The following is a 20,098-nucleotide window of genomic DNA, read 5'->3' as shown; positions in this document are numbered from 1 at the left end:
TGGAAGACTGCCTTCAGAACACCTTTCGGCCATTATGAATATCGGGTGATGCCTTTTGGACTAACCAATGCTCCCTCTATCTTTCAAAGATTCATGGACGCTATTTTTCCTGATCTTCTACACCAGACAGTGGTCGTCTATCTGGATGACATTGTAATATTCTCTGTTCACCCAGAACAACACACTAAACATGTACTCCAAGTATTGGAAAGGCTTAGACAACATCATCTATTCTGCAAGCCAGAAAAATGTGAATTTGACCAAACTGTGGTAAAATACTTGGGGTATTGCATTAACCAAGTAGGTGTTGCCATGGATTCAGACAAGATTGAAGCCATTCTGGATTGGCCATCCCCCTCTTCCATCAAGGAAACTCAATGTTTTTTGGGATTGGCCAATTTTTATCGACAGTTTATAGCTGACTTTGCCCAGAGAACCAGTTATATTACACAAACCCTTAAGAAAGACAATCTAAGGAAGGGTTTTTGTTGGACCCAAGACGCCGAATTTGCCTTTCAAGAGCTAAAGAAGGCCTTCATTCAAGCCCCCATTCTACGGCATTCAGAAACCACCAAACAGTTCATCGTCATCACGGACGCCTCCGAAAGAGCAATCGGGGCTGCCTTGCTACAAAAACAAGATGATGATGGGCTAGAGCACCCTGTATTCTATCTCTCACACATACTATCTGACTCCAAACGTAACTATTCGGTGTTAGAATGAGAACTACTAGCCTTGAAGACAGCTTGCATGGAATGGAGACACTTTCTTATGGGATCGAAAGAACCTTTTGAGGCACGGACAGATCACCGGAATTGACAGTGTTTGAGAAACTTTCAGTGCCAAAATAGTCGGCAGGCTCGATGGGCTTTTTTTTTTTGTCAATATGATTTTTACATCACGTATATCCCTGGTTCTTAGAATATTTTGGCAGATGCCCTATCCCGTCGCTACCCTGAGTGTAGCGATTCTCCTGTACAAAACCTATTTGAAAATAATAAGATCATTGGCCTTGTACAGACATTCCTAGACAAGGTTAAGACTGAATATTCCAACCTTGAAATAACTGAAAAGAACAATTTACGACCGCAGCTTCATGTAACCAGGAATACTATTATTACAAAAAGCCTTGTTTCTACCTACTAAGATAGTCCAAACAGAAGCCCTACGTATGTGCCACGACTCTCCCATCGCAGGTCATCACGGAATGAAGGCCACCCAAGAGCTCCTGCTTCGCTCTTTTTGGTGGCCCACAATCAAGGCAGATACTGAGGACTATGTGACTTCTTGTCCCATCTGTGCACAAGCCAAGACACCTCGTAATAAACCAGTAGGATTACTCCGTCCGTTACCTGTTCCACCAGGTCTGTGGCACACTATATCCACTGATTTTATGTGCTCTTTGCCTCCTTCGGTTGGGAATCGGGTAATAATGGTAACAATTGATTCCTTCACAAAAATGGCACATTTCACGGCATTAAGGAAACTACCTACGGCTAAGGAACTAAGTCAAATCTTTATTCAGGAGATCTTTCGGCTTCATGGCCTGCCACAAGTCATTATCTCAGATCGGGGTCCCCAATACATCTCCCGATTTTGGAGACAATTTTGTAAGACACTAAGAATAGAGGTGGCCTTATCATCAGGTTTCCATCCCCAAACGAATGGACAGACAGAACAGCTGAATCTAGGCCTTGAACAATATTTACTTTGTTTTTGTAATGCTACGCAGAGTAATTGGTCTACGTACCTACCACTTGCAGAATTCTCATACAACAATTCAGTACACAGTGCTTCGAAAGTCTCCCCTTTCTATTGTTCTTATGGATTCCATCCAAAGGCCTTTCCTATTCCTCTGAAAGAAACCTCCAATCTTCCTGCCATTACCTCATATGTCCGGCAACTACGGGGTATCCAACGTGTCATACATTCAAATCTTTTAGCCACTAAAACACGCATGAAAAGAATGGCTGATAAGAAACGTTGTGAGGCCCGCGTTATCAGATCCACGATAAGGTCTGGCTTTCCTCTAAATTCTTACCGCTCCGACTAACCCAAAATAAATGTAAACCTCAATATTATGGTCCATTCCTGATTCTTCAGAAGATCAATCCTGTGTCTGTTCGTCTTCGCTTGCCTCTGACTTGGAAAATACATACTGTATTCCATGTATCACAACTCAAACCCTACATCCCTGATCCTTTTCGCAGACAATTCACCTGTCCTCCTCCTCAATTGATTTATAACGTGCCTGAATACGAGGTCCAGGAAATCTGTGACTCTCTGGTCTTCCGTGGTCGTCTCCAATACCTCATTCATTGGAAGGGCTACCCTATGAGTGAATGCACCTGGGAAAACGCACCTTCGGTTCATGCCACTCTTTTGATCCATCGTTTTTTTCCGTCTTTTCCCTCACAAACCTGGGGCCTCGGGGGGGACCTACTGTTGCGCTGAAGCCTGCTGCGGCGCCTCCCGGCCGAACCGCAAGGGGAGCCACGGCGTCTCCCGGCCGGACTGCGGCGAAGCCGCGGGCCAGGTCAGGGGTCGCGGCGGCCCTTTTCTCCGGCTGCGCGCTGTTGTGAGGACGCGGCGAGGCCGGAGACCCAGAATTGGGTCACGGTCCGCACTGCGCACGGCGCGGGATGCGGACATTGTTGTTGGGTGTCTGGGCCCTCCCCCCCTAGCATTACTTACCTGCCACACGCCTTCAGGGCCTTCCTCTTCCTCATGCATGGTTTTGAGGCATGCCTTCTCCTTCCCAGCATGCCGTGCACTTCCCTTCTTCCCTGCATGCATCTGTTCCTTTTATACAAGGGTATATTTTCTATCTCTAGCTGTAGCTCCTTCCCAAGCCAAGATGGTGGTGTTACATCTTCCTGTTTATCACTTCCTGTCTAGAGGTACATAAGGGGAATCATTTCTTCTTCTCATTGCGTTGCAACACTTCAGCGGTGGTGGTCACGCTCCAGCTGGTCTTCGTTTGGGACGCCAGTCGTTCTTGTTCTGTCTTCAGTCTTCCAGATTTCCAGGATCCTGAGTTCTAATCCTTGTGTCCTCCTTCTGTTTCAGGGAGTTCCTGTTGGAGGTTTTTTCCCCCTTGGGGTTTTTCCTCTGGGACTCCTTCTGGAGGGCACGGACTGTGGTGGCTTACTATTGTCAACAGCAGCGTGGCTACCGGAAGGGGTCGCCCCTACCTCGGTCAGAGCAGGACTTGCAGGAACCGGGGCCGCTCACCATCCCTTTCCAGTACCAACGGTAAGCCCAGGGTGAATCGTGACACATGCACCCACTCACAGATCCTCTGAAGCACTCATGCACCCACTCATGGACCCACTCAGACACTCAAACACCCTCTCATAGGCCCTCTAAAACACTCATGCACTCACTCACAGAAACTCTCAGACTTTCACACACCCACTCACATTCTTACTCAGACACTTAAGCACCCACTCACAGACCCACTCAGACACTCATGAATCCAATCATAGACCATGGCTGCTGATAAAACAAAAGGCGACAGGGATGTTATAGTTAGGAAATAGAATTAAAAACACCTTAGACATTCACTAAAAAAACAAAGGTTACAGGGACACAAGTGACAAAGACCATGCATGGGGTCATATAGGGAGTCGGCCGGAGGCCTTGTGGCCAATACCCACTGTGCATGGCAAAAGGTTGTGCATAGTGTGGGGTTAGGGGCTTATTGGGGATCCAAAGCTGCACACGCCCAAGGCGGTGCGCGGCGGTGGTTGTATTGACACAAAGTAATGAAAATTACTTTATGTAAAAAACACTCATAGAAATTCACAGAAAAAAACAAAGGTAACAGAGACATTATAGTTAGGAAATATCATTAAAAAACCCATAGAAATTCACTTAAAAAACCAAAGGTTACAGGGACATTATAGTTCGTTTCTGAATTTACTCGCACAAAACCATCGAAATTCAGCAGTTATAGGTATGGTTAGCTGAAGTAACTATGACTCGAGCCCTAAGATAATTGTAACTTATGCCCTTGCCATGCACTGGGCTGCTAATTACCCCACATATTACATCATTTATGATAACTTTGATAATATCATTCATTCATAACATCAATGTAACAGCAGTAACATTATTGATGAGATAACTGTGTGGCTGGGTGTGATATATATATATATATCCGTATATATATATATATATATATATATATATATATATACACACACACACACACTATCACTGCTCTCCATCTCCCACCCCTACCTTTAACACCTTACCCTTGCCCACTTCTGTTAACTCCTAGTTTTTTACTTTTTCTTGGATTAACTGCATGATGAAACCCTGATAGCGATTGCTTATTGTGAATTTATAAGAACATCTAACGCTCTATGCAATTGACTGTTTTGAGTTAAAATAAGTCAATAATACTGATTGCCCCCTCAAAAGTTCCTCCTTTTCTCAGCCTTAGTACTTAAGGTGGTCCCGCCCCAAACAGGCACATTGCATGCTATACCCCTTTCTATTTTTAATCCTCCTCCTACAAAGAGCCTCTGTCCCCCTTCTCCTGCAAATGATGTTTTTATTGATTTGTTGTCCATTATTCTTTCCATTCTGCATATTGAGCAATTGTTGTTCACCACCTGGAGCCGCACTCCCCACTCATGTGCATGGCAAGGTAGGGTTTTAATTCACTGCGAGCTGCAGGTGAGACGTTCGGGAGCCATCCTAGTGTCTTAACTCTTGCATGAAGATGCACAATACACACCGGAAGGCTGCACCAGTTTCAAGGTCCCAGATCTCAAGTAAGTTGACATTTGGGACCTAGCAATCAGCATAAATAAGGAAGTAGCTTATGAGACCAATCTCCTGGACTTAACGTAAATATGGGGCAAGGTCCAAGGCCACACTAACAAGTCACACCACAGGGCACTAGGGCAGCCTGGTGCAGAGGTGCAGTACAGCGTTGGGTTCTCAATGTTAGTCAATTGGGATCAGTCCGGTTAAAAAGAGGCTGCAGGTTTGGAAGGGGAAGCCAGTGAGTCTGAACCAGTAAGTCATGATGCTTGGGGACCTGGGAACACCTTAGGTCCTTTTCTCCAAGGGCCAGTGGCTACGGGAGCGGAGGTGTCTTCAGGCATCAGATTTTCATCAACGGGATCACTCATGGTCCAGGGGGCCTGCAAACAGATGCTGCAGACAGCGTCGTGAGTCCAAAATGGACAAGTCCAAGTTGGGCTTTGACAGTGGAGGACCGGGGTACCACTCTGGCACCATTGGCCCACTTCAGCTTGGGCTAGGCGGTACGGTGCAGTGATGCTATCCGGTGTCAGGTTTTGGTGGTCTGGAATACTCTCAGGTCTCTTGGGGTGCCTGTAGGATGCAGGGAAGCAACTCCACTGCTCCATGGGAGTTCGTGGGTCTTTGTTGAAGGACAGAGGTCCTCTCAGGCTTGTGGAGGCATGACAGCTTGCAGGATGAGGCAACTTTGGGGCAATTTGGCAGGAACAGCAGACAGGCCAGAAGGGCTGGTGCCAAGTCAGTTCCTTCTTCCTCAGTCTTTGCTTTTGCATTTTTTGAGTGTCCTTCTTCATAGGTCAACGGGAATCTGATTTCCTGGTGCCAGGGGCTCCCCTAAATAATGAATTTAGGGACATTAGGGTAGTGTAGGGAAGTGCTCAATGGGCTACCTATCCCAGAGGTCACTATGCCCCCAAAAGGCCACGTCCTGTGGGAAGTTGGCATAACCCTATCCCAGAGTTCCTAGTTCTGCCATCTCCATGATGACAGGTTTCTACATTTCGTGTCCACATCAGGTAGCCAACCTTAGGGTCAGAATTGGCATGCCTCTCTGACTACTAATTTTCTGACCTGTCCAGGTGCCAAATGGGCCCTGGGGCAGAGACGTCAGCATCTCCCTTTTGAGGGAAGCCACATCTGAATACCAAGGGTAGCAGGCTGATTAGATGCCCCCTGCCTCGAAATGCAGATTTGCAGGTCATCCTGTTTGGGGAGTGTAAACACCTCTTCTAAAGCAGGCTTTGTTCCTAACCACCCAAGAGCAAAGGCTCTCACCCTTGGGGGGTCATAAACATCTCAATTGGTGGCAGGCTGGCTAAAATTAGTCAGTTAGCAAAACAGTAGTTAGTAGGTTTTTCAGTGGGCACCTCTAAGGTGCCCTCTGGGTGCATGTATTAATAAATCCATCACTGGCATCAGTGAGGAGTTATTAAAATAAGATGTTTGATACCAAACATCCCTAGGTTCAGTAAACCCATCATGTAGCTCGGAAACTGTATTGACCAGTGTCCGGCAAATGCACTTAAAATGGCTTCCCTGTTCACTCACTATACCTAAGAATCGACAAAGACATAGCAAGGACATTTCTGTTCTTGCTAATATGTCTACACATGTAATATGATGCACCCTGCCTTTGGGATATAAACTGCGCTGTAGGAGTGACCTACACATATTACACAGTGTTTAGGGACATGGCACTGTGCATGTTGTGTTTTCATGTTTAGTTGCACCAAGACACACAGCCTGCAATGGCAGTCTGCATGAGCAAGGTGAGTGGTCCCTGAGGGTGGCACAATACATGCTGCAGACCTTGGGGACCCTCTTCAATGCCCATGCTCTAGGTACCCCAGGCACCAAATACTAGGGACTTAAAGGGGTGCCAAAGGTATTGGCAGCTGTTGAACAACTGTGCAGTTTTAGGGAAAGAGATCTGTCACTGGGGACGTGGATAGCAGGAACCCAGTGCACTTTCAGTCAAAATTGCATCATGTACCAGGCAAAAAGTGGGGGGTGACCATGTCAAAAAGGGGCACTTTCATACACAAAAGAAGAATTATCACAATTTATTGAATCATAGCCATGATGTGCTGGGCTTTCCAGAAAAAAAAACTATGATACAGAGTGTTTCTATGCTGAGTACAGTGCCTCCCCCACTAATGATCTAATGAGAAGTGTGGCTCAATGGTTAGAGCGGCAGACCCTGAGGCAGAGATCTGGCTCAAGACCAGGGTTCAAGTCCCGCTTCGGCAGGTCTTGGGCTCAATTCCCCTTGACCAGATAATTCTCGCCTTGGTGCCTAATCTAATTCATGGGTCCCACTCTGCAACTCTGGGCAATAGCTTGCTTAATCTCCACAACGGCCCCAACAGCGCTTGGATGCCTGGTTTCACCCTGGGGGTGCTCAGGAGTGGGCGCCTCACAGGGAAAAGCCAGGAGGGGTTCCATAGCGGTATGAGTACAGCGCCTTGAGACCCTAACGGGTGAGTAGTGCGCTATACAAGTGCTAATTTACATTTACATCTACCATAACATAAAATTTTTAAGGATATCATTGACAATGAATCAAAGGATATTGAGAAAGCCAAAATTCAATTTTTTTAATAAGGCATACCTGATTGAAGAATTTCTCAGGGTCCCAAATGTAAGGACAGTATTGGCATCCATGGTTTCTTCCACTTGGGTATCCTCAGAATAGTCAACACTTTCAGATGTAATGGATAGGAAAGTGGAATCTAATCTAAGAAGATCATATGTGGCTTTGGACATTGATATGAGAGCTAGCTTGTATGCTGTGTATTTCAATCAGGTACTTCTAAAAGGCTTTCAGAAATTATATGACTGCATTCAGGAAAATGGTGCTCAAGCTCATAAATTGGCCCAAATGCAACTCTTGTGTCATTACTTATCTGACAACCTATGGGCTTCTACTTTATGAGCTTGGGCAGCTGTAACAGGGCATATGAGTGGATGAAACATGGATGCTGGATGCAAACTAGAGGTCATTGATATATAGAAGCTACCTTTTGATGGCCAGATGCTCTTTCAGGAGGAGCTCAAAGAGAATGTGAAAAGGCCATCTGACGAAAAGAAAATCTTAAAGCCATTCAAATAATTCACAGGGGAAAAACACTTCCTTCAGAAACAAAATATTTTCTCCATTCAGGGTAGCAAACAACTCTTTTGTGGCTGAGCATGAGGTCAGGGGGCTGCGTTTGTTAACAAGTCCCACCATCGAACCAACTTCTTCAAGAGTATAACCAAAAATGACTATAGGTAGGTGGGGCAAGATTAAAATTCTACCTTTAAGAGTGGACTGATCATGTTTGAGATCAGTGGTCCCTTTCAATGATTTGGGAGGTGGTACAAGGTTCTATTTATAATGCCTCAAGAATTCCAATTCAGACCTACTCTGTTGTCAAAAGATGTTGTCACAGGAGAAACAAGGCTCATGGGAATACAGAAGTTAGCTCTGAAGAAGCCAACAATTCTGGTGGCACAGCAACAGGATTCTATTCTATCTATTTTTGGTTCCAAAAGAAGTTGGATCCCTTTGATATGTGTTAAATCTAAAGTCTTTGAAGTTTGTTTTGATAGAGTTTTTTTTTAATGGTGCCTCTTCATACAATCATTGCTCTAATCTACAAAGATGACTATTTGGCCACTCTGGATCTTCGGGACATCTATTTTCTTATTCCTATTCCCAAAAGTCAGCAGTATCTTAAATTTGCTGTGGGGAACAAACATTATCAGTTCCAGGCCCTTACTCTTTAGCCTGTCAACATCTCCAAGGCCCTTTAACAATTTATTAGCTCCTGTGTTGGCCGTCCTTCATTTGAAAAGATTGTCTATTTTTCTGTTGTGTTCACACACCAATAGGTGTACTTGGAATGTTGGTGTGAGTGTTCGACCACTGCATACTTTGGATGAATATTCAAATGGTGACAGCTGAAGCGCATACGGCTGAGGATACAGTGGTGGCTTATGTTGTTAATGCAATGAATTATCAATAAACTCACTGTGTTTTTACTGCATCTTGGTGGTGTCGTCTGTGGACCACAACATCATTTTGACATCAAGCTGAAACCACCAAACAGTGCCCACACTGTTGATCCTGCTCAAACATTGGTTTCCACTTCTCTAGGTGATAGCGACTGCAATTGATCAGTGTGCCCTTGTAATTTCTTGTGCTTTCTCTGCAACATTAAAAAGCAGAGGAAAGACGTTGTTGAAAACCAAAGACTGCTTTGTCACTTGTGCAATAGTGAAATGGAAAGCGCTAAGTCTGGCTCTGTCAAAGAGAGGCAGCGGGGCATCATGTGTTCAGTCCGGCCGCCATTTTAGGAGTGTGCATACAGCTGGAATGCACAAATGACTAGCTGCTTTCTCATCTAGCCTGAGGAGCTATGCATACAACCAACGCTGTAATGCGTACACCTGTGATCCACTTATTTATATTGATTGCAGTGCACATCAACAGTGATGCACACACCATTTTCACATTTTTAAAAGTCAGTCTCCAAATTCAGGTGCGTGTCCAAGTGGTGATACGTACACCTTTGACAACTAAAACAGTGTTGCCAACAATTTTGAATACTTGATTACAGAGCTGCAAGAATTTTTCTTATGGCTAAATTTGGTGCATACACCTGAGGCACTATGTCACTTATAATATTCAATGCAGTGCACAACAAAAGTGATGTGCACACCTTTTTCAATTTTTTAAATATCAGGCTCCATATTTGATATGCACACCTTTGACAACTAAAAAAGTATTGTGTACAGTTTTGAAGACACTCTTATTGATCGGTTAAAAGAATTGTTGCTTATCTTTGGTGCATACAATGGTGATGCACACACCTTTTTAACTGATTTATTCACCCTACCATTGTAAACTATACCCGTACACCTGTGTTCAACAGTTACACTCTATCTGGTTTAGAGTAGTTCTACATTTTCCACAGACTCTTCAACATTTTACTATCTTGAGTTTCTTTCTCATTGTCTAGTCTGCCATGCAGACTGTGAATCCCCCACTGACATTTTTAGAGTCATCTCGTACACCTAGCATTCCACTGAAACAATGGTTTGATGGATTTGAAACAGATATCAGTGCCATAGGGGCATAGCAAAATAGACCAAAGAAAAAAATATATATTTTGCTACATTCTTTGGGTTTTGACAGTAGAGAAATATATAAACACCTACCCGATTTTGTGCTTGCCGAGGGAGAGGAGTTGGACGACTATCAAGTGGCATTAAAATAATTGGTCACCGGATTTGATGTCCAGCTCATTTTGGTTGTTCTATGTCATAAATTTTTCAAATGTTGGCAAACGCTATATGAAGATGTTGACATTTACATTAGTGCTCTAAGGAAACTATGTTTTCAGTGTGAATTCAGAGAGTTACAAGACCAATTGGTAAGAGATCAGTTCACTGGCCACTGCTCTGACAGGCATATGCAACAAAAACTGATGACTATGAGCAATCCATTGTTGGAAGAAGTCATAAAAGTAGCAAAAAGTATGGAAGTAGCACAGATATCTCTTAAATAACTCAGAGTGACTATCTGTAAAAGAGAATGCTAATGTTAATGCAGTGCCTTTAGGTCAAATGAATCACAAAGAAACTAAAACCGTAGACAAACTTTCTTTTAAGTGCACAAACATAAGTTTTCGGTGTGACAACCCACCAAACAGCAGGGGGACATGGGTTGTACCACCCAGAATGTGTCATGTAGAAAGTGTGGTAAAGCTGGACACTTTGCCAAAGTTTGTCAGAGTGCACAGAGAAGAGTGGTTGATGAAAGTGAAGAAGCTATGGCTCAACACATGGTCAAAGCTTTCCAAGACATGATTGTGGTAGTCACAGAAGAAAAAATTGTCATTGGGGACCCACGTGAATGTGTTGATCCCTGTGTTTATATTCAAGTGGGTGGAAAGACTTTACACATGTTGGTTGACTCAGGAGTGCTTATTTGTTCTGTGCTAGCCACTGACGTTAGAAGGACCGCAAAAATGGCACAGTGGAATCTAAGAAATTTCACTGCACAATTTTTTGTGGCTATTTTTAACACCTGCACAGAGCAGGCTTTAAAAGGAGGCATACCATTGTTTTCAATGGCTTCTATGTACTCTGGAGGATTAGCGCCATCATTTGGGAGCTAATCCTCCACATTACATCAATGGCATAAAAATGTTGACACTATTGCCCCTTCCTGTGCCATGGTGCACCGTATATTAAAAACGGTGCACACATGGTGGTGGTAGACGGGCGCTAAGGGGCGCAAGAAAAGTGGCGCTGCATTGCACGTAGTGCCACTTTTCTTAAATTCGGGCCTAAATCCCCAATTTGTTACGTGGGTTCAGTGTTTTTGTGCTTGTCAGCTTCTAATTTCATTTGGGTCTTGTTTTTAGCTTGCTTGTTTTCTGCTTTCCATTGGATGTCCTGTAAAACCTTTAATCGTTCAGTGAAAAAGGGGACTGAAGGGGTTAAGTCAGGAAGGGTTACCGGAAGATTACGGGGGTGGATGCCGGTGAGAAAATAAAATGGTAAGCACCCTAACCCTGAGTGGACTCAGTTATTATAAGTGAATTTTGCCAATAGTAGGGCTGGATCCGAAGTCCCTGTAGGTGAAGACAGGAGGCACCTGAGTGCTTTTTCTAATGTCTGCTTAACTTTCTCTGTTGGACCATCTGTTTGAGGGTGGCGTTCCAGCCATGGAATGCCAAAAATAACACAAAAGATTGGGGTATCAATTAAGTCAAAGGCTATACCATCCGTATGACCATTGTCACATACTATGGTTAACGGATTAGTGTGAAACTGAATAAGGCCAGAGGATAAGGCTGAGGCATAACTGGTCTGGGTACTGCCTTGGTAACACGTGGCACTCCCAGCTTGGCTGCCAGGGCCGGATCAAGGAAGTTCCCTGTAGCTTTTGATTCTATGAACACTAATATACTTTGTCTATTTTGAGGGGATAGAACGAGAGTTACTCTAATGGTGAGGTGTCAGGGTGTATGGTTTAGGACATTAGGCAAGTATTGGGAGATCTGGTAAAGGGACCTTCTCGGAGAGGCAATCTCAGTTCTCTCTGAGAGCATTATTTTTCCTGCTGCTGTTCGGGAACATTCAAACTAGCAACAGCTTTTTTCTTTTTAGGTTTAACTGTGAAGTGACCGGATTTACTACAATATAGACCCAGATGGAATTTACGGTGCCATGCCTTCTCTTCAATAGATAAAGGACCTCTAATGCCCACAATTTGCATGTGTTCTGGTTCCTGTGCCTTTTCTTCAATCTCTTTTTTATCTGTTTTTAGAACAACTTCCCTGGGTTCACTCTGAGGTTGTTCAGATTTCCTTTCTCCTAACCAATGATCTACTCTCAGTACTAAATCAATAAATTCAGCTCAATCTTATGGTAATTCAACGATATGGGACAAACTATATTTTAAATTATCTCTTAGGTCTCTGTAAAAAAGTGAGGTACATTTTTCTTCAGGTCATCTAGTCTCAGTAATTAACCAGTTGAAAGTAGTAATTTAAGTGAGGAGGTCCTAAGACCCTTGTCGTAAATTTAATAATTAGTTATTACAAGACTGGCTAAAAACATGTTTCACAAAGAATCGCATTAATTCTGCCTTAAAGGCGGCAACATTATTTAGGATGGGATCACCAAGACAGAAAACTATCAAAGCTACCTTAGCAGCATCAGATGTAAATATTTGAAGTTTACACAAAAAATGTAATTGGCATTGGCTCATGAATGCAGCAAAGCGAGAACTATTCCCAGTAATTTTTTCAGGGTTGCCCAACAGCACAGATATCAGAGTGATCACTGTTACCTGTAGTTTCTTGTTAGAGGTATTAGCAGGAGTGGAAGTGGAGTGTTGGGTACCACATTTTGGGAGATTAATAATGGGTTATGGACCTGATGGAACTTTCCACTGCGTGAAGGATGTGGAATATGTTAAAGACTCCCTGAGCTCTTGATTCTTGGTTCGTAATTTCAGAACTTGTTCTTGTAAATTTTGTGCTAGAACTGCCAACTGTTCAGTATGGGGTAAATGATGTAAATCAGTTACAGACTTGGGATCCATGATGACTTCGCCCAAAGGGAAATTTAACGTTGTGGCTTGTCTTTCTGTTCTGTGCGAGCCACTCACCTGAATTCCAGGAGTTCAGATGGGGCGATAACAATTCCCCAAAGTACATTGCTCTCTCGCTAGTCCTTGAGGGGAAGGGGATTTGGGAAGAGAAAAGGAGAAAATACCAGCTTCTGCTTTGTGGACTGCACAATCAGGCTGCTGGACCCTGGACTGCGTGTCCTGTTGGGCCTAAGGACTTTTGATTTTTCAAAATACTGGGTTCTTGTTTTTGAGTATTCTGAGCTGCAAGAGGATTACTCCATTAATACACTGAACTTGCATAAACTATTGCGGTATTATAGACTGCATAATGTCAGTTATTGTTGACACATAGTGAGTTCTTTACTTACTATTGTATAAGGTTGAACAAGTTTCTTCCTCTTTTTACAATACTTTCACAGTGTCTCTGAAGCAATGTCTAAACTCAAAAACAATCAACTTGACCACTTGACTAAAGGCCTTCTTTGTGTTCTAGCATAATCTCTTGCCAATAATAGTTTTGATAAACTTGCTCTATTTCCAATCTCCTAATTCTCAAGGGGGGGGGGTGCTACAGAAAATATTATTTTCTTTAATGTCTGTTTAGTGGTATCTTGGATCCCCATCCAAATGATAAATCACACTAGTTCTTGTTGTCATAAATTATTTAAAAGACAGAGCCCTGGTTTGTTTCAATGATTTTAGTGAAGCACTCATTAAGCGATTAATCTTTCTTTACCTTGAAGTGAAGTTACTTGCTTGAAAACGTTAGAAAAGCCCAAACTGGGTGTTTTACCTTTCTTATTTTCTCTCTTTTCCAGGAAAATGGGAGAGCCAGGACTCCGCAGGAAGCCGACTGGAGGGCAAACATCGCCTGAACTTACTGGAGGCTGACCAGAGGATGAGAAATGCTTAAACTCAACTGGAAGCTGGTCACAGAATGAGGAACCCTGGAACTCAACTAGAGGCAGGCTGAAGGACAAGGAAATTGACTTGTCTGGAGAAAGATGAGTGGAGCAATAGGTACGGAGCCAAGAAAGCCCTCAGGCTCACACACATCCTTAAATAATAAAAGTTGCACATGTGCCTTTTGGCAGGTAATTGCTTGTTAAGGAAATAAGCAATTGTCCTCCTGACCGCGACACATGTCCAATACAGATTACATTGTAAAAAGTGCACATTTTGTCAGTTAATGTTGGAGCCGGTGGAAAGCAGTTGGTTGCTTGTTAAGGAAATGAGCAATTATCCTCCTGAATGTTGCACATGTTCCATACAGACCTACAGTATAACAAGCATTGGTTATTGCAAACTTGACATTCAAGGATGTAATGAATGCACCCAAAGAAGTCTGAATGTTGCAAGCAACAGTACCTTACTGTTATCAAGCTCTTGGACGTGCTAGTAGACCCACAACAGTATTACAATGATTATGTTGGAATTTTTTGGAAAACCTGGGGAAGTAGAATGTTGTTCCCTCCTGATAGAGCTCCTGTATTGTAGGAGGGTTGAAAATTGAGTTGGAATGTTTCTTTGTAGGAATTTTAGAATTTAAAGAGTGCAAGATCCAAGGCAAAATCTAGGTGGCATTTAGGGGATTGAACATATTAGGATGGTTTCCTCAAGGTCTTTTTGGGATGGTTCTTAAGTCGGGGATTAAAGAACAGGTATTTGTCATTAAGGAATTACCGGCACTGTTTCCTTTTGAGAATGAATTTCCCAATGTTTTTAGAAACGTTTGGGAAAGATTGTGGGTTTTAAATAAAGAATACAAATTAAGCATGGTGCCATTCCAGTCAAATACAAGATTAGGCCAATTCTGATTAGTCTCAGGAAGGACCTAAAATATGAACTGGATAAGCTCAAAAACAATAGAGTAATTGAACCTGTTGAATCCAGCCTATGGGTCTCCCCTTTGGTCGTTGCTCACAAACGTAATGGTGATATGTGTTTCTGCATGGATTTAAGGAGTCTTAACAAAGAAATTTGGATAGACTCACATCCTATCCCCAAAATGAGTGATCTTGTGGTGGAACGTAGAGGTGCCGAATAGTTCTCCAAAACTGATTTGGCCTCTGCTTATCACCAGGTTGTGTTGGAGGACACGTCACACCATTACACAACACTCAACTAACCTTTTGGCTCATTTCAGTTTTACAGAATGCCATTTGACCTGGCATCTGCAGCGTCAGTGTTCCAGTGTATTATGCACCAACTGATGGAAAAAGTTATGGGAATCTTAGCATTTCAAGATAATGTTTAGATTTTTTGCTAGGCACTTGGAAGATCATGACAAGACTCTCAGATCTTTACTCCACATATTTGAGACAAACGGCGTGGTAGTAAAGGATGACACATGTGTGTTCTGGATAAGAGACATTTAATTTTTGGGACATTGTATCTCGACTAAGGGCATTCCCCTACACCAGGATCAGTTAAAGCAGTGGTAGAATGTCCCAATACCAAGAACAAGGAGGAGCTGTTCTTTTTTATTGGGATGTGCAAATTTTATGCCAAGTTTATTCCGGGTTATGCCACTAAGATAAAAGTCCTTTTGAATATGTTGAAAAACTAGGTTCATTCATATGGGATAGTGCATGCCAAAGCATGTTTGAGCTAGTTAAGCTGGAAATTATGAATGCAAGAGCATCACGTGCATATGACCTTGGTATACCTTGTATCATTACAGTAGATGAACATAAATATGGGTTGGGTGCAGTCCTAACTCAATGTACTGGTTAAGGTGAAACTGTCATTAGCTATGCTTCAAGTGTGCTATGTGAATCAGAGTTAAATTACTCTGCTGGCATGTTACTGGGTGAGTTGGAAATTCAGGAGCTGTATGTGGGGCAGACAATATGTAATACAGACTGACCACAAACCTCTGGTGTCCATATTGAGTGACTTCAAAGTGAAGTACACTGCGGGTAAAGAAAACGTCACAGCAGATTTGTTGTCACGCTTACCTGTCAGTGATCAAGATCTTATAGATCTTGAAGATGATAAAGAAGATTGCCTCATAACACTAGTGGGTGGTGGTGAGAGCAAAGCTCTACTGAGATTTATTGGGAAATTGCTGGGGAAAATGATGCTGTATTGGAAAAAGTAAAAGAGTTTATTGTGAATGAATGGCCTGAATGAATGGCCAAAAGAAAATAATTTGTGTTCAGAAATACAACCTTTTTCCAAGTTTGTGGAAGAACTTTCTGTTGAAGATGGGGTGGTGATGAGAAGTGATGAATGTGTGCCTCCAGACATCATTCACCCTATGTTAATTAACACTGCACATGAAGGCCTACGATGACGAAGAGAAGGGTTAGAGTCCATTATTGGTCGCCTTCTATGGACAGAGATTTGGACATGGTGGTGAAAGATTGTGTGGTATGTTGCAGAGCTGAATGGCCAGAAGTTTGTTTCTTCTAAAAACCCATGGCTAGCAATGTGGTACATTTTTTTACAGAGATTTTCATGAGAGAAGGATTCCCAGTGTCCATCATTTCTGAAAATGTAGTTCAATTTGTAAATCATGAAATGCAATAGTTTCTGGAAGAATCTGGGGTAAGCATTTGAGGAGCTCACTTTACCATCCACAAACTAATGTTTTGGTGGAAAGAATGAATAGGGTTGTGGTTGAATGCATTAAGTGGGCAAAGAACAAAAATTATGATATTGATGAAGCCATAAAGTCTATGTTGTGGTTTTATTGCAGTTCGGGCTGGACTGTTCCCATGGGGAACATGGTCAAGACTGATTTGCATATGGCTGGGTCCAAACTGGGGTAGCATGGTGAGCAAAAGAACAATGTATTAAACCCAGATCTGTGACTGGGGGTGATTGTTTGAAAAGTTTCAAACACTCCGTCCATCATCCTTTTGTGTTGTTTATTGCACAACACCACATTTACTTACCAAGGTGTTCCCTTTTGAACTCCTCAGAGGACGCCATTCAACCTCAATACTTTACCCCACCTGGTTGGCCAAAGCTGTACAAAGTGAAGTCACAAGTAAGGTAGATCAGGCTTCTATGCTTAATAGGGTGAGAGAAGCAGAGGACAAGACAAAAGACAAGTATGATATCAAAATGTCAAACAAACAGCTAATACTTCCACCTGGAGATAGGATATACATTAAATATTAAACGTTTGTGAAGAAAGTGGTTGCCAGTTACGGTGAACCTGTGACAATGAAGAAACTGTGTGGAAATGTTGCTATGGTGGAAGGTGGTCATTGATGGAATGTTGGAAAAGCTGGTACCAGGTGATACCTTGACTGAGTTAAATGATAAAGAAAATGTGCTATTTAATCATGTGGTAAAGGAAAACAATAGCTCAGATACTGAAAAATTGAATCAACACGTTCTATAGAGATCTCCTTGTGAAAAGCTTGTACCATTGAAACTCAGAGAGAATTACCTGTGATAGTTGGTATATGTATTTTATGCGCTAGTACATGCATGCATATTCAAGGGAACATAATGTTATGAGCAAAGATATTTTAATGTGTTTTGATATAATTCGTATTTCTTGATATTAGTTCTACTTTTCTTATTTGTATAGGTATGTTTTCTGTTAAGCTTTACTAGGATTGAGTTTACTATTTATTCTATGTTATTGTGTCATTATTTGGGGTGGGCACTAAAGAATGTTTGTTTTGAAAAAAAGAGATAATATATTGTGTTCACCCACCAACATCCCCAAGGCCCTTTACCAATTTATTAGCCACTGTGGGTGGTGACAGTCCTTCATTTGAAGATATTGTCTATTTTTTCCCTATTTCGATGACTGGCTAATCTGTGGTTACTCTTTTCTTAAGGCCAAAGAAGTGGTGGAAATGATGAGCAGCCTTCTACGTCATCTGGACTTCTTGCTAAATCAGCATAAGTTTCAACTGACTCCTTCCCAACAGCTACAGGTCATAAGAGCATCTTTTAATACAGTGACAGCCAGTGTCCATCATCCACTGCACAGAATCAACCCTCTGCTATCCAGTCTCAAAACTCTTCTCTCTTGGCCTGCTGCTCCTTCCATGTTCTGGCTGGAGGTCCCGGGTTTTAAAGTCTTCTACAGCTGCAGTGATTCTTTGGGCCAGGGTCTATTTAAGCCACTTCTGAACCATCTGCTACTTCATTAGACTCCATTTTGAAACTATTTTGAGACTCTGGTCCCTATCTCATCAAGCATAGCTGAAGATCTGACCTGCTGGTTGTGCAAGGACAATTTAGAAAAAGGGGTCTCATTCTAATACCCATCCATGATTTTACAGATTATAGACTCCAGTCTCTGGGTTAAGGTGCGATTCTGGAAGATCAGGAAACCAGAGGTCCCTGGTCTCAGGAGGAGAGAAACTATAACTCTAACTGGAGGGATCTTACAGCAGTATAGAAAGTGATTCAACTCTTCTGGATTTATCTGTTAGGTATGAATCTCATTGTCAATACAGACAATCAGGTGAGAAGGTGGTATGAGAACAGACAGGAGCGTATGAAGAATCTCCATTTGAAGCATCCAGCTTCCCTGATCTGTTCTTAGGTGGAGATTCACATGGAGCGATCTAAATTCAGGGTGAATTAAATTATAAAACTGACTGCCTAAGTCACAGCATTCCCTCTATAGTGACATTCCATCTGGATCATCTCAGTTCATTTGGATTTGTAACCTCTTTGCCTGCCAGTAATATGCAATGTTGCAATTTTTCTGTACAGAGATTAATTGTCAAGAGGCAGGGATAGTAGATGCATTGTAGGTGGTATGGCTCCAGGGTCCTCTATATGGTTTTGTCCAATGTACTTCCTCTCGGGGGTGCTACGGAAGCTTTGGTGGGAGAACTTTCATTGATGCTTTATGCCCCGTATTGGCCGAGGCAGCTGTGGTTTCCTCTATTATTTATTCTCCTCTGGGGCAAATTCTTTCACATTCCACTGAAACTCTATGCCCTCTAGTACCAGAAGCAGTTAACTCTCAGCCACTTACAACAGCTCCATTTAATGGCTTGGAAGTTGGGAGGCTAAATTTAAAGGCTATTGGGTGTTTCAATCAGACAGCTTGCAATATTTAGTCCTCTTGAATACCAATGACATTAGCATCCTATAGGAAACATTGGTATTCTTTCAAATAGTGGTGGTCAGAAACGACTAGAGATCTGGTTACAATAGATCCTTTCAAAGATTTTGGAATTCTTAAGAAAGGGCGTTATTCAAACTCTAGCTCCAGGCACTCTAACTGCACAACGGACAGTTGTAGAAGACTTTAAAGATCCTGTGAGAACTTAGCAGAAGTAACGCTCGTATTATTAAGGCTGCTCAAAAGAGTGAAGCTACATAAACCAGTTAACCAGGTGACAGTTCCTCCATGGGACATACCAACAGTTTTGAGGAGTCTACTACAGGAGTCTTTTAAACCTCTTGAGAGTACAATAATGATGTGGTTTTGACTAAATATTGCATTTCTTCTTGCATTAACTTTCATGAGGAGGCTGGGTAAGCTAGGGCCCTTAGTTATTTCCTTTCATTATTTGAGATTTTCCATTATAAGGTGGTGTTAAAAACAGACCTGAAACATACTCTCAAGGTAAACTCTAATTTCCATTTGTAACACAAATTAGACTTCCTAACTTCCCATTAGAAGAGTTGGTCCCCCTTACTTGTTGGATGTCAAAAATTGTTTGTCTATTTACCTCCAGCACATTTAAGAGTTTAAGCTTCCTAACTCATTGTGTGTCTCCTGTGGCACTGTGAAAAGAGGAAAAAGGTTCTACAGCATCATTCAATAGGTGGGTATGGGTAGCAATATCCCAAGCATACAGGACAAGGAGGGAAGATTAATCACCTAATGTTCAAAGAAGATCTACTAGGGGAACTCCAGCTTCCTGGGCAGAGAAATGGCTTTCCATTATATGTTTGTGGATCATTACAGGCTGATTGTAGCAGACTCATTTTCTGATCATTTTGGTTCAATTGTGGTTCAGTACAGCAATGAAGTAATTGTTTAGATAAATTCATAATGACTGTGCATGGTTGATGAAAAATGGGTGCTGATTGTTTTTTTTTTTCAGAGGCGTAGGAATTCCTCAGCTATTAAGGCTAGGATGTAGAGGATCTTCTGAGAGGGCAATGAAATTATTATTTACTAGTAGCCTTCATTACCTCCGTTAACATCGTCCTTGTACCAGTCAAAACTATGTTGTTGGCACCTCC

This window comes from Pleurodeles waltl, chromosome 1_2 (assembly GCF_031143425.1).
Source record: "Pleurodeles waltl isolate 20211129_DDA chromosome 1_2, aPleWal1.hap1.20221129, whole genome shotgun sequence".
Taxonomy (NCBI): domain Eukaryota; kingdom Metazoa; phylum Chordata; class Amphibia; order Caudata; family Salamandridae; genus Pleurodeles; species Pleurodeles waltl.
Note: the sequence above shows the minus strand (reverse complement) of the source record.